The following is a 16,505-nucleotide window of genomic DNA, read 5'->3' on the forward strand; positions in this document are numbered from 1 at the left end:
CACGTCTGCTCCGTTGGTTGTACTCAATTGAGTTGTGAAGCGTGCCATGTCTGTTGACTTTGCTCCTTATCAACAAGTCGCCACTTAATTCAATTACATTAGATACGACGAACAAATACGAGGATGAGTCGAGGTCTCTGATACTCGTAGTCGTACTCAAATCTAAAAGGGACCTAGGGAACTTTTCCACTGTGGAATGAGAGAAGAGGATAGGCCGGGCATTGAAACTGCGGTTGGATGACAGCTGAGCACTATTCCTATTACACACCACTTGAATATGCGTCTCTTAAGGAATAAAGCATTTAATAGCCGCCGGCATTTCCATTTACATATTCTTCGATTTAATTTGTATCTTGTTGTGCTTTTTCATATTTTTATCAGACAATAATAGCAACAATGACCTAAACAAAGTAAAAGCCTCGCTGAAGGTCAATTATTTAATGCTTTTCATAAATGCTCTCAAATGCCTTAGGCATTCCAATTTTGAACAGTGCCAACTTTGTACCTTGTTTATTCAGCTGACCAATTTCAGAGAATGCAAATCAATACTACAATTCGACATGTTCGAGTACTCATACTCAAGTATATGAACATGTGTCTTTAAATGTAGACACACGAATAACATTTATAATTCCGTCTACAATAAATTGTTTTAATGTTAACTTGATTTTTAATTAAGCTATAAAGAAAAGCTATACCTCAATGAACTACCTTCAATTTAACATAACAAGTATATTATAGACTCAGAAAGAATTGAATAAACATTTTTAGCTTACTATTTTTTTAACCAACTTCTTTGATATTTTTCACAGTAAAACAGTTTTATGTATTTCTTAGGCATCTTAACTATAAAGATCTTTCATTATCGCTGTGATTTGCACAAGGGAATTCAAATGCAATTCAATGATCGGGGCTATCAAATACTTCAATACAATATTATCCTTTTTAGAAGAACTTGAGCCTGAGCTATACTTGTCACATTCGCCTTACATATAAAATGGTAAATAACTGAGAAATACGTAAATTTTCCAACAATTCTTATATTATATTGACAGGTTTGCTTATAATAATTTTAGCACTTTCTGTCTTTGGTTTCAGGAGAGACAAATTTACTAGCTTTCATGTAGATATACTTCAGAACATCAATAACATGCAACAGAATTCAGCGATTTTTAAAAGGCCCATTATTTAAGAGTCTAGTTGAGGCCTCTGATAGCTATCGAAGAGATATTTTGAAGTAAAATGTATAGAAACTAAAGTCGAATTTGAAAAAATCTCTGATATAAAAATGTAACAGGCCCAAAGATTGTTAAATATAAACTGGGGATCTGGAAGAGAATTTAATTCTTATCGTTGTAGTTTAGTTAAGTTTGTTTAATTAAGGGCATTTGTTGTATATTAAAATAACTGCAGTAAAGAAATCAGTCTTAAAAATGTGACTGAAGCGGTCGAATTAGAAGTAAGTGGAAATAAAACATTTTTCAAATTATGCCAAGTAAAGTTACGTTGATAATAAAATAGATGCAACTCAGAAAAGTAAAACTTACTGTGAACTTTGTTGACATATCAAGATTGAAATATAAAGTCTTTGGCATTGAAAGAAAAACTTGTTGACTTAACTTTATGAAATTGTATTAATAAAAGAAAAACATACTATTTGCAAAGCTTTATCGGGCCAATTCAGCGATAACTAAAGAATGGATTTTAAAACATGGTCTTCTAAGAGCGAAAAATGTGTAAGAGATAAATAAAACTTATTATTTATCTTTGATTTTCTTATTCTTTTATTTTGTAAGACCTATGCAATTAGTAAATAAACATTACAAGTTCAGGAACATTTGGACATTCAGGAACATTTAGTAATTTCAGGACCGGCTTCCAGCTTGATTCAAAAACATGTCTTAGGTAGAATAATAATATTAAAATAGATAAAGTTTATACATGCAAAAAAAAAGTCTTACACAGCAGATTAAAGTTTGGGTACCTAACTAACAAATTTTATATTTAACGCTGGACTCGTTCGAATATACAGATAAAGTACAATTCTACAACCCTTTGAACAGTGCAACTGTTATCCTTGCTTTTGTTGCAGTTTTTAGATTTCTCTCATTTGAGCAAAATAAATGAACTGCATAATTAAACTAGAAATTTTAAAGAAAATAGAAAATACATTTTCATGCTTACATTTCGGACACGAATACGAGTAGAGAACGAGAGAATGAGAAGAAGATGGAGAAGAAAACGGAGACCAGTTTCATTCAGAGCTTGTTGTTGCTTTGTTTTTTATTTGTTTGCATTTAATGCGTTTTCTTCTTAAGTGTTGCACCACTTAAACACTGAGTAAAATTAATTGTTTAAAACAATTGATCGTTAATATTGCGAGCATTATCAGCGTTCTTTAGTTGTAGTTGTAAATACGCGAAGTAAACGAAAATCGAATTAAGGGAAAATGAGGTGAGTCAAGCTGTTGTAATTAGTTAAAGTTTTTTTAAACAATAATATTATTACTAGTAATGTAATTCACCAAGTCGAAGCTAATTATAAACGTATCGACGGTAATTCGCGTTCTGAGCAAGAGCTTCGATATTGTTCCGTTAATTCAATTCGAACTCGACCGTCGCGCGACAAGCTCTGATTGGGACTGAAGCCAGGACGACAACTGATAAGTAGTCCTTACTTTCTGTCGCTTCAATGTTGCATCGTCGTTAACGCTCGTGTCACCCGAAGCACTTCACTTGCCCCTTCAATGGGCGGGGAGTGTGTATCCGACACTCTCATTGGCGGTATCATAGCGGAGGTGGGAGAGACAGTACCGTAAGCATTCCTATCCACTAAATGGGAGAGAGAGCGTGTGGAACAAAGTAAATGGCATCCACCACGTGTCTTTGTGGATTGTATTCTCTCTATTTCCTCTACTTCACTTTGCCAGCGTGTTATAAACAAAAGTGGTGCTCGAGTTGAAAGTGTTTGATGAGCAGATACCCTGTAACGAAATATTTGCATCAAGTGCACTTTATCAGTTGAATTATTAAAATGAAATGTGCATTTTATTGTATTTAACAAGTTCAAGTAATCCATCATTCCTGCCATCAGCTAAAATTCTGTTCAGCTTGAAGATACCCAATGCCCAACTATGGTATACTCTCTAACAAATTACACTTACACAATTTATCACATTACACACAAACATGCTACAACTGACTACCGCTAGGTGGCGTCAGCCCAACTTTCATTTCTATAAAATACTAATTATTTAATAACTTCTATGTCTTTTATCTGACTATAATGATATTTTCAGATCAGGTATATTAAAAGTTCAATATATGCATAATAAAATTTAAAGACAAATCTCCTAAAGTGCGTTTGATACATTATTCGATTTGTTGGAAATGGAGAAAGGATCTCTTTAGTTATAATTCAACTTGAGCCGTGAGTGATATAAAATCACACACTCATTATTCGTATATAATAATATTATACACTAATTTTTAAAGAGTACGGAATATAAATTGAAAAAACTAGATTACTTTAGTAGTTTATAATGTTTGCAAAAACTAGATATCAAAATTACCTGCGAAATGCTCTTAATTTTGACGTATTTGCTTAGTTTTATATGCATTTACGATCGGAAAAAGTATTTCAGTCAACCTTTAAATTTATGGGAATCAAAGGTAAAAGGAATAAAAGTTATTCATGTCTGTTTACGTTTGTATGTCCTTTTGAAGCAGCGCAGAAATGTTTCGACTAATGGAGTACTTGAACATCCTTGCATAAATGAATGTACAATTTGTGTTCCAGCCACAAAAATGATATAAATAAAAAACAAAACATAAATTTTAGGAAAACAAACAAACCAACAAATAAATGACCGCAAGTAAACTAAGGAAACATATTTGTTTTAAATTTTTGAAATACTTTTCTCAAATTATTCCATTCAACATTTTCAAGGTCCTTTTGGTTTATTTATTGCTCCTCGTACAGTGAAAGCTATGAATCTGCCACAGCGTTTTTTTGCTTTTTATGCGTAAGTATCTCTTCGTGTATAAATTGTACGAGTATCTGTTAGATACATACATAAGTATGTGCTTGTGGCATGTGCTGCGGTCAGTACACTGGCATGTCTATGTGTGCTTGTATGTGTGTGTGTGTGTAAAAATTTATATGTAGGTATGTGTGTGTGTGTACCAGGGCTGCAAATCGCACACATTTGCAAATAGGCCGGAAACGGGGACTTTCGTATGGTCCGTCTAAATGATATCGTCGATATGAGAAATACTTCATGTGAATATGCAAGTTTCGAGACACATTCGCCAGATTAATTTTTTAATTTTTTGAAACCCATTCCATTTTTCATAATTTTTAAAAAACAATAACGAGTTAGGGTCCCATAAATTCTGCACTGCTTGCTTTCCTTGAACGAGCCCAGCCAAGCAGTTCATGTGTTTACTAATTTCCCAGTCAAGAACATTAAATTAAAAGTTTTAAGTTACAATTGTAAACCTACTTCATTATTTCATTTTGTAGATATAAAAATCAAAAAAATCAAACCTTAGTACGTTTCAGATATTCTATTCAAATTTGACTTATATTAGACGATTCATATACCATACTTATAGCATAGTTAGGTTTATGCTAATCGTATTATATGTTCGTGTTCATATTAAAATCTTTTGAATTCTGGTAATAAACTTTGTTTTGTTGACTGTATCATCATTGTCGAGAAAATTCACAAATGTTATGAAATGATTCAGAAGACACCCATTTGTATAGGTGATGATAGGGGAGCAAAGGGGAATGAAAGAAACATAACAATAAATAAAACAAGTGTAGAACTGAATAACTAAGATTTTATTGTGCTTGCATAATCACTTTTAGGCAAAGAGAAAGCCAATGCAAGAGCTAGAGAAAGATTCGGATTGAGTGGCGAAGAGTGGAAGGGAAAGGATGCGAACGCAGCTCATTGAATGAAAAGTCAAGAAGCAAAGGCAACATCAATGGCAAGCAAGTAACAATAACTTTTAATCACTTTAAATAATAAAATCCAAGAAACACTTTCGGATTTACTGAGTTCCTTGTTGAGGATTAGCTGAGTGAATCTCCAACGGCTTAGTAAAATGCCTTCCAGCACTAGAACATCGTGGCTCAGCTTTCCCAATCCCCCTTTCCCCCATTTCCCCCATTTCCCGTTTCTTCCCATTTCAATCGTATGTAAGTATGTATGTATATACTGGGTAAATGCGGGTCTTAGCAGCATTCCTCATCCTCATCCACATCCACATCCTTATACTCCAAGTAGCTGGTGCTTTAAGAACTCAAGAGTTTCGCCCGCTGAAACTTAGGCGAATTGCGAATGCGTATGTAGATAGCGTCTTTCTCCAATGAATGTCCTTGCCATCCTTTGCCAGGACGAAGGCAAACGAACACAAGATGGTGAACACAACAAACTGTTATTACTAGAGATGCTTTGATAAATGCTGCTCTGTCACAATGATGATAATCTCAACTAATGAGGAATTAAAATTGGATTACTGAATTCTCTAATTAAATGGATTAAGTGCAATGCAACAATGAATATTGTATAACAAATGGATTAAAACTAAATTAATATACGAGAAGGACTCGCATGTGATATCAAGTTGTGAAGTATAGAAAGTCAAGGAATTCTTTTAAACATGGCTGAAAACCTTTCGGTTTTGAGGTTTGAACCATAGAGTTTCGAATTATTAGTCACCGACCTTGACCCATATTTATAGAAACTCAGTTTGAAAAATAACTGCGTTCGATTCCCCGTCATATTATACCTTTGGAACGATATGGAATTCACAATACGTCATAAAAAAAAATTAACTTATATAATATTAATCAATAAAAAAATTAATAACTTTAGAAAGATAAGAATATTTTTAAGAACTACTATTCTTTAACTTTTTCAAAATCAAGTTAAAATAATATTATAGATTGTTATAATTAAAAAAAAAAAAAGAAATTTATGTACATTTTTTAGATTTCCATTTTTTCAAAAATAGTTAGGATCTTATTATTTATTTTTGTTAACTTGCAAATGGTTAATGATAATAAAAAGAAAAACATACTATTTACTATCTAGGATATGTTAATTTAATTATTGGTCGAAGCATTTATTTGACCAACTGTTTGTATTTTTGTATTATAATAGACTGTCATGAAAATGGGCTCTGAGTAGCTTGAGTAGCTTAATTGCTACTCGATACTTTTGGACAAAGTCGAGACGAGTTGAGTCGAGTGACATTCATCGGGCTTTTAAGCTCGTCATTCAAGCAGGCTAATTGTTTTCTGTTACGAGCCAGAATCATTGTAATCGCCACCATTAAAACACTGTCAATCGCTCAACAACAAAGCAACCCTCTTAGAGCAGTTGGACGGCAACAATAGCAACAACAATAATTACATTCGCACAACAACAGAGATTATTGTCAGTCAGTCAGTCAGTCAGCCAAGTGGGATGCTGTTGATGCCGAAGCTGATGCTTTTCAAAAAGACTTTGAACAATAAATGATGTGAAATCTCCTGAAACTGAACTGTGTTCCCATCGCATTGTGTGTGTTGTATGTTGTGTGTGTATATTGTTGGTTTCTGTGTGTGTGTGTGTGTGTTGTCTGCAATTCGCGAAGGGGCTCATTCGCATTCTCAACCATCTTGCCGCCTTCTTTTCGGCTGTTGCCTCTTGATTCCTGTTGCCTGGCACTTCTTCTTTTTTTTATACCCGGTAATTGTCAAGTACAGAAACTACCAACATTTCAACACAGACTTTATCAACCCCACGCAAAATAAGTTGGTTTATTATATTATTTTACGTTCGTTATTGCACCTGAAATTCATTTAAAGTCATCTAGAAATTACTCAAGAAGAGCTTGAAACTCAAAAACTGTATACAGATTCGCCTTGAGTCTTTTCAGAATTTAATCGCGTCGAAAGACCAAAATACCACCATTTTCAGTTGTAAAATATTTCAAGAAACTATGCCGATAAGAAGTTTACTAAAAAAATCAACACCTGTTAAGTAAGAGACCACAGAAATGAGAAGTTTCGGCTATAATATAGTTATAACACAAAAAAGTAATAATGCACTTCGATTCCTTGGACCCGAAATAGGGGGAAACTGTTGAGTCCGATCATGTTTTTTTTTTTTTTTTTTTTTAATATATCCTATACATACATATACATATCTGATATGTACGTGGTTGGAATGGCTGTTTTAAGCTGTGATCAGCGAGAGTAATTTCGACACCGTACGAGTTGAAAATTTGTATTTACCGGGTATCATACAGTCGGGTTCGATTGATTCGTTATTCGTTTTTTTGTTGCCGTCGACAAAGCCGTTGCTGTTGTCGTTTCTTATGCATGGTTGCCTGTTTGGCTGACTGTCTGGATTCTCTTCCTCCCTTCCTCTCTTCCCCTCTTCCTCAGCCTCTGTGTTTGCCTGCAACAACATCCGTTTGTTTTTTGGCCACCTCTTCTTCTTTTGCTTACTTGCGTTCAAAAACCAAAAAGCAAACATTTTTTCCTGAGACACTCGACTTGTACAAAGTAAATCGGCTTTCGAATGTATTTGAAGTGGGAAGCTGTCTCCCCTTCCCTTTTCTCACCTCTCTCCTTTCTTCATGTTTATCATCGCAACTACTTACCGTGTATCCTCCTCATATACATACGAGTACTCGTACTTGTCGTAACTCATACTCTTGCTCATACTCGTACTCATACTCATCCCCATACCCATACTCATATGCTCTTCTATAGTATATCGCTAATGTGCGTGTCTGCATGGCGTAAGACAGATACGAGTATTTTCACCTTTTAAAGACGAACGAAAGAGCGAATGCGAATAAGTGAATGAACGATGAATGAATGAATCAAGTGGCAACGAGTATGACAAGAGTCAATTGAAGCGGCTCAATCTTTGAATAAATGCCAAAACATCGCTCGCTACTCATTTCTCCTTCCTCATAGCTGCAGCTTAAGCTGGATCTTTCAGGTGTGCCATCAAAATAATAGCAATAGTTTTACATTTAATGTCATACTATTATTATATATTCGTAAAAGAGAATACCAATTTATTACATAGGTATGTATACATATGTTTTCCCATTTTCTGAAAAAATAACATTTTAGTTCAATAAACATTTCGATCTCAAGCTCGTTCTCAACTTTTCAAATAAACAGTTAAAAATATTTATTTTATAGATATTTATAAATCTATTATAGCCAATATTATTCTATTATTGTTCAATTCTTTCTCAATTAAGTTATTGAAGTTAATTAAAATGAAATTAATACTAAATTCTTTGAGCGTATTAATAATTATATAATTTAATTTTATTTAATACTAACTAGTTTGACGGAGCTACAGTCGAGCATTCTCGACTGTCGGAGACCCCGTACTTATTATGGAAAAAAGCTAAGACTGCTAAAAATTCTGAAAGATGAAGGATATAACGGTCTGATTGGAACTAACTTTGGTCAGGATATATACAATCGAGTTAGATAAATATTGTGTCAGTTTGGTTACGATATCTCATAAAACAAAAAAGTTTTTCATGCTAAGACTTGATTTTCGCCCGATCGGTCCTATGACAGCTATATGATGTAGTGGTTTGAACCAACTTTGGACAGGATGAATAAAACCAATTATATGCTTATTGTATCAGCTTGGTTTAGATATCTCGTAAGAAAAAAAAGTTTTTCATACTATAACTTGATTTTGATCGATTGTTTCTATGGGCACTTTATGATATAGTGGTCCGATCCATAAAAAGAAACAAACTTGATCTATCTGCAATATAGAGGAATCTACATACCAAATTTGGTTTCACTAGCTTTTAAATTGTTCTTATAATTTGGATATGAAATTTTTTTTTCAATTTGTAGGCGATAAAGGGGGCGTGGCCGAATTTTGAAACAAACTTGATCTGTTTGCAATATAGAGGAACCTGCATACCAAGTTTGGTATCTCTAGCTCTTATAGTCTATGAGATCTAGATGTTCATACAGACAGACGGACAGACAGACAGACGGACTGACGGACTGACGGACGGACGGACATTGCTATATCGACTCGGCTATTGACGGTGATCAAGAATATATATACTTTATTGGGTTTGCCACGCCTCCTTCTGCCTGTTACGCACATATTCTTTTAAACAAACCCAATAGACCCCTGTATTTTTTTTTTAAATACGGGGTCTAAAAAACATGAACTTTCGGGCTTCCTATATCAATACACCTTCTGAATAAAAAAAAGATTGATAATAATATGGATACCTGAAGTATACTTATCAGGCAATAAGTATACTATAAATAAGTGTGCGAGTAGTTGTTTTACCGACTGTAGATAGATGTGCTGATTCTATTTATCTTTTGTTGAAATGGGTCTTAAAATAGTAAAATCATTTAAGCCTAGCTTAAGCCGGGTAGTACCGATTGAAATGTTGACAAAATCATGTGTCAAAGTAAGCGACAAATGCTGCAATATTCTCATGAAAGCTCAGAGACTAGGAGTTCATTTGCATTAATGATTACTAAGGACGGGAATAGGGATGAGGATGAGGATGGGGATGGGGATGGGGATGGGGATGGGGATGGATTTACCTCCTTTTCATAGCGAAACGTGACGTCACCTTCGATAATAACTTGGTTCACCACACAAGAAGAGATTGAGAGAATGGAAGAGATAGACAGGGAGAGAGGGAGAGAGAGCTTATGAGGATTGACAAAAGTAAAAAGTGCTTTGGGACTATCGTTTTTTGAAATGCGGAACACAACACACGAACACACACGCATATATATATATATATAAACACACACACACATACACGCCATAGCACACGTTCAGTAACAATAGTGTCCATTAACACGCTGGCGGCCAAACAACTTGGCTATTGATGTCATAAATTAAAATTGCAATCGCAGACCATTGATGATAAATCATACGCTCGGATGAGTTTTCATCTCGCACATGAATTGTAGCTGGCGGCAACTACTGCCCACTGACACCACTCCTCCCCCTCCTACCCCGTCCACTCCCCTTACCATCGTTTGCCCTCTTGCCGCAATGTCCTTGCCCCCTGTCAGTGGCAACCATCCGATGATACGATGGCTCTCTGATGTGAGTAGTAAACCAGACTGAGACGCAAGATGAGGCTGCTCTACTCTACTCTACTCTACTCAGCTGAACTCAACTCTCTATATTGCGACGTGATGGGATTTTCAAAAATCCAAGCTAAATCGTTTTTGTTTGCAGCTAAAGCTAACTTTGACTGCTAACTTTGTTAGAGAAGAGAAATTTATGTTTTATTTGGTGTCAATTTGTGGCAGAAATCATTCTCTTTATTCATAAATCGCATACAATTCGATTATATTCGATGATTTGATTGCTTACAATTGAATTTGTGCGATACTGAAGATATTTCAATACATTTTCGCACGTGATGATCAAACCGAGAAATACAAATACGTATACGTAATTTATACTATATACTTACACATATACGAAAATTGGGACTTAAAGCAACTAACTGCATACTCAATGTGAAGTGCTTTATTTGATTCTGGTTTTCCTTCCTATTTATGATATTTATTCATGTGTAAGTAGGTGTGTGTGTGTGTAAAGTACACATATCACGTGTGATATTAATATTATTAAACAGCCTTGAACAAAGCAAAAATATGACTGCAGTGTTGAGTAGTGCATTGAAAGGAGATAGAACACATAAGTTTACTTTATATATGTACTCATATATTCTCGTTTCCATATTTGTCTTTTACAACTCTGTAAGCAAACTCGACAGAAATATTATTAGAAAGAATAACAGAAATATTTAAAATAAATTCAAAAATATTAGAAGTAATATGTAAAAAAATATCTTATAAAATATTATAAATTGAAATTGAAAATAGCATAAAATGATATAAGAAATCAAAATGCTGAATTCATTATTTATTTTCGATAATATTTAGTTATTTTGATTTCTACGTATTTAAATATTTCTGTTAATAGTTAACAATAAAAAAATGTTTAACAAAGTTACAAAGGGTGAAAATTAAAAAAACATTGAATTGAAACTTTGTTTTAATCAGCACAGCGTACTCTTAGTAAAAACTTTTTGAACCACCCTCTTGAATTCTCTGCATGCTAAGGTACTTCATAGTTAAGTATCCTCGGCTAGTTGAACACTTTTTTTGTCTGTCTCTTTGGCCTTTTCAAGTTGTTAACTCCAAAAGAGGCAGATGAAAATTGTCATGCGAGTTTTCCCATATGTTCCTATGTTAAGAATTTATGTTATACTCATACAAAGATAACTCCTTAGAAATGTGTTCTTTTGGGGTCAGAGTCATGGGGGCACAGTATGAAAGCGCGCACAGTTGGATTATTAAAAGTTTTGAAGAATCATACTTATAATAGGGGCTTGACGTAAGCAGAACAGCAAATATATTCTAATTGTAAAAATTTATTTAACTAATGTTTTAAGACTTCAACATATAGGACTTACTTTCCTTGCATGTCAATTATTCGAAATAGTTTTAGTAGTTATAATAAAACAATATCTGTATTGTGTTTAACGTTATTTTAATAAAATATAAGTATTTTGGTAGTCGAATACTGTTTTATTTGCAAATATATTAATTTAATTATATCGTGTTTATTTATATGCAAAAGCATTTTTAGGATATATATGACCAAATTTATTTATATTTAAGTATGTAGATCTTGAGCTGACATTTAAAGACATCCTGAGCTGTGTGTAATATGGACATTTCCGACATTTGGCACTTAATAATTTAGCGTTAAAATGTTCGCAGAAAAATTGACAGCATTTTGACAGCATCAAAAAATAAAAGGAATGGTATAACGCTAAAGCTTTTGCTGTCTCTTTCGCTGTCCCTGTCGCTGTCTCTGTCTCTTAATGCCACCCTTTAGATATGAGTTGGAGCATTCGACCACAAGCTTCATTGTGAGACCTATGTGTCAGATCCAACGCATATTAGTATGTTATTCCATGCTTAATACTAACTAGGGAGACGTCCCACTACCATTCCAAGTGAGTATGTAACAGACATGTATGTGCAGATATGAGTATGTACATATGTACAAATATGTGTTGATATGCAGCTTACCTCGCTCTCCTGTCAACATGAGAAATCCTAAGACGCTTGTCAGTAGATATAAAAAATAAAAATGTTTTGGCTGTGGAAAACATTCTTCAACGCAATTCTAATGCGTTTGTAGTGTTCGTATCTCAGCGTGTCAATAGTTGTTGTAATTTCTATACCTCGTACATTTGTCACATTGAAAGCATATGCATGTAAATGCATAAGATACACGTAGGAATCTTATACACGCGTCGTATTTAATAAAACACTTCTAATTTTATTATCGGAATTTATTTTTTACTATTTTGTTTAATACAAATAAAATTTCTATCTTTTAGTTATATTAAATTTTTGTATATCTCTTATTCTCTTAGTCTCCTTCTCGAGAAGATTGAATATATAATAGAAAAGTCTAACAAAAATGTTCCTTTTTTTCGACTTCAATGAGAAAATAATTTCAGCCCTGATAAGTATGCTATTTAAATTGTGAACTCTATTTTACAGGGTACCGCTGCGGTTGCTATTTAAATTGTGAACTCTATTTTACAGGGTACCGCTGCGGTTGTGTTATAAAAAAGTGCCTAACAGGGTCACATTTTCACTTGTTTTCTCAGTCACAAATCTTGGCTATGGATTGAGGAAGTGTAAAATGATTTGCTGTCAATGTCATGTTCGCATACTTTGCTCAAATTGCATTTTGGTCAACTTATACAAATATTCTTATACATCATATATAATATAAATCTAATTCCATAGTAAATCATCCAATAGAAGTGAAAGTGAGACTGATTGATTATGTTAACTAGATTTAATTTAAATTAATTAAGGACTGGACTCTAAATGTGTTTTTGAAAGTCTTCTTTATACAGTATAGTTTGTAATGCCCGTTTTAAGCGAGTACTGAGTATATCAGGAATAGCATTTTCAATTAAAAACAGACTTACAATTACGAGTACTCGTATATTGGGTAACATTGGCAAACAGCTAACTTAACTTTTTCAGCTCAAACGTCTGCAATAATAAACATTAATTTTTATGCCAGTTTGTATAAGTTTAAGAGTTCTTCGTAAGGAAGGGGGAAACTCTCACTCGCCCCGTGACATTGACTAATAATTAAAAGGGGAATGTGAATTAATTTCAGTAAATAAACTTTTAAATTTTCAAAAACAGTCGTAAATTTACAAAGTATTCAAGTTATGCCACTAATTAAATACGAAATGTGTGTACGATTTAATTCATAATGTTTGACTCTGAGATTTAAAGAACTAAGGGTGAAAATGGAACTTGCTGGAGTTTAATACCAATTTTATGACCGAATACTAGAGATGCATTAACCTACCTCATTGTATACTACTCGTAAGTACACGAGCACAAGATTCACGTGAGTGTTGTCTAGAAAGTTTCAAAGTCACGTTTTGACGTGAAACTCCCCGAGTACTTTTTGCTGACAAACTAGACCGTATAGATTACAACTTCCTTGCTGCAAAAGTATCGTGAAAATCCACTTTATTTTTAAATATACTTAGAAGTTGCAGCCAGTGAAAAGTCTAGGTTTGGGAATCTACCCTGTTATCAACTCTGATATACTCTAATAAAAACGGGAAACATCGATATCGTAGCACAAACGCAAGAAAAATAAAATTTCACTTTATTTGTAAAATAGCTTCCGTTTTGTTCATTCGAAAATATCTAGTTTATCAACGAAAATGTCAGCTAAAGAAAAATAATTTACTAAAATATTTTTAAACCGAATTTTATTGTCATATCTTAAAAATATTATTTGTTATTTGTTTAATTTAGGGATATTTAAATTTGTAAACAAAATTTGGAAGAAGAAAAAAATACACTTCTTTTGCAGTTTGAACTTGTACTTGGTATAAAATTATATAACTAATGCAATCAAATAAAGCTAAATGGTAAAGTTCGTAGGTTAAAAGTAACCAATCACTATTATTACAAATTATTAATCATTTCGCAACATTAGTTATCAAGTGTCCCAGGCAGATTTTGGAAAATGAACAAATGGAATTAATGAATTATGATATATTACCTCCGCGAACGAGTAAACAAATGTTTTGTTACATTTTCAGAGAGGAACGTGAGTAAATACTAAATATACATACATGTGCATACGAGTATGTGGTCGTAGGTATATACGTACTCACATACTCATATTTGGTTGGTCAAGCTATCGACTTTTGATTAGCGTGCCTGCATCAAATGGAGCGTTAAAGAATTAAATTGCCGGAATTTCAAGCACTCTGTTGCATTGACATAATTCGAGTGGGTGGAAACAATACCTAAACATAACATAAGTACAAAGAAACCATACTAAGTAGTATATCTGTATACCCTGCAGAAATTGCAAATGGATATAGTAAATAATATGTTTAGAATTTAAACATGAATTACATTTACCTGTTTCCCGTTAAATTAAAACTTTCAAACTTCTCACTACCATGAGATCTTAAAAACTGGGCCAATATATCTTTCTGATCTTGATTTAATGTTTTAAATTATTTTGTATAATTTGTATGCAAAATAATATATTCCAAATGTAATAATTTAAGACCTTTTATCTAAATATATGTATTTTTGGGAGATTGAATATTTTGCAGATTTACAGTTGAAATGAGAAAATACTATTTGACAGCTTGCGGTATTTCTAGCAGTTTGGAAAAGCGCATCCCTGTGGCAGTAAAATTCAAAAGTTAAACACAAATAATGCACAAATTCTTAAGATTTTAGCCATGTTGTTTGCTTTTGAAAATATCTTGCCAACAATATTTACGCTTGCACAAAGCTCCAAAAGTTTTTGGCAAATCGTTTGACAAATTAGCAAAGAAAAATCGCACTTTGAGGAAATGAAATATTAACAACAAATATAAGAACTAAGACATTAGAACTTTCTAAACACTTCACTATGAAATTTATATGCAATTAATTCAAGTCATTTAATTGAAAAGATATATATATATATATATATTCTTTTTTAAATGTAGTTTTGCAACCAATAAATGATTTACATTTCAAATAAAATATCTTTAAGTATACATATCAGAAGTCATTGCAGCATTTTTTGGTTTTCCCACAACGACATAGACTAGAAACGGAAATTTACCAAAAAATAAATAAACAAATTGATTTATACTATTTACACACGTCAAACGTATACATAATATCCTAAAAGTGCGGGTAAGGAAATTGAACCAAAATCAATAAAATAAATACTTGGATGTGCGTTTAAATTCATATTTAAAATATTTTCTTATTATTAAAGTTTGAATCTGCTTGGCCAATATCTACAATAAATTTAATCGTATATTACCTTAAATTTTGAAACCAACAATTTAAGAAAATACTTGAATTAGTATAAACATGTTAATTAATTTCGAATGTTAAGGACAAATTTGATATAATTGATTTTTACTATTTATTCTTGTCTGGAGCAGATGATTAAAGGTTGGAAAGAGAATGTAAAATAAAATTGTAATGTTTTAAAGGTTGAGATCAGAGCTTCAGAACTAACATATTTCAAAAGATAATATCACATTTTGACTGGACATTTACAAAAAAGATGTGTTCAAGAAATTTTAACTCTGAATAATTAAAGATCGATTTGACTATTACATCGTAAGGTAAATCGTTCTTAAATGCTTTCTTAACAATTTTTTAACCAGCCATACCTAATATAAGCTAATAGTTGAGATGAAGACAATGAGAAGGGTTAAACTGTGTGAGGGAGGATGTTTTAGATGGTGGTTGTGTTTAAGTTATGTGTCTGCTCTTGAGTTTGCTTCTTGGAACAAAATGCCGAGTAATGTGAAACAACAGTAAAATAAAATATGTAGTCCCTTATACGAATTCTTTTGGTGGCATTTTCTGCTTCAAATATTTGTCGAGCACACACATTGCAGAAGGAAGGCTCACATTTTCCGAGCTTGCTATGCATCCTATGTTTCAGGTAAGGAAAACCATGATGCTGCTGCTCACCTCAGTAGAAGTATGCTCATGTATGTCATCATATTGAAAATATTCACGAAAAGCTTGTAAACTTTGTGCACCCTCATAGTATCACAAGGGGTTGAGGTGTGATGAGGGTGGGGGATGGGGCTCGAGTTTTTCGCTGCTGGTCACGCTGACAGAGCTTATTATGGTTTGTTTTCAAAATTCACTTCACGCAAGAATTCCTTTTGTTCTCATAACATATTTTAAACTAGTTTGTTAAATATGTTATGATAATAAACGTATCACCACTCAACCAACTTTTGTATTCTGTAACACTAAGTACATTTCCCCATTAAGCATTAAGAGTATAAACAAATCTCCACTTACCACACACTGACACTTAGTTTTAATCCCAATTGGAGCACATACTT

Source organism: Drosophila innubila (genome assembly GCF_004354385.1).
Source record: "Drosophila innubila isolate TH190305 chromosome 2L unlocalized genomic scaffold, UK_Dinn_1.0 4_B_2L, whole genome shotgun sequence".
Classification (NCBI taxonomy): Eukaryota; Metazoa; Arthropoda; class Insecta; order Diptera; family Drosophilidae; genus Drosophila; species Drosophila innubila.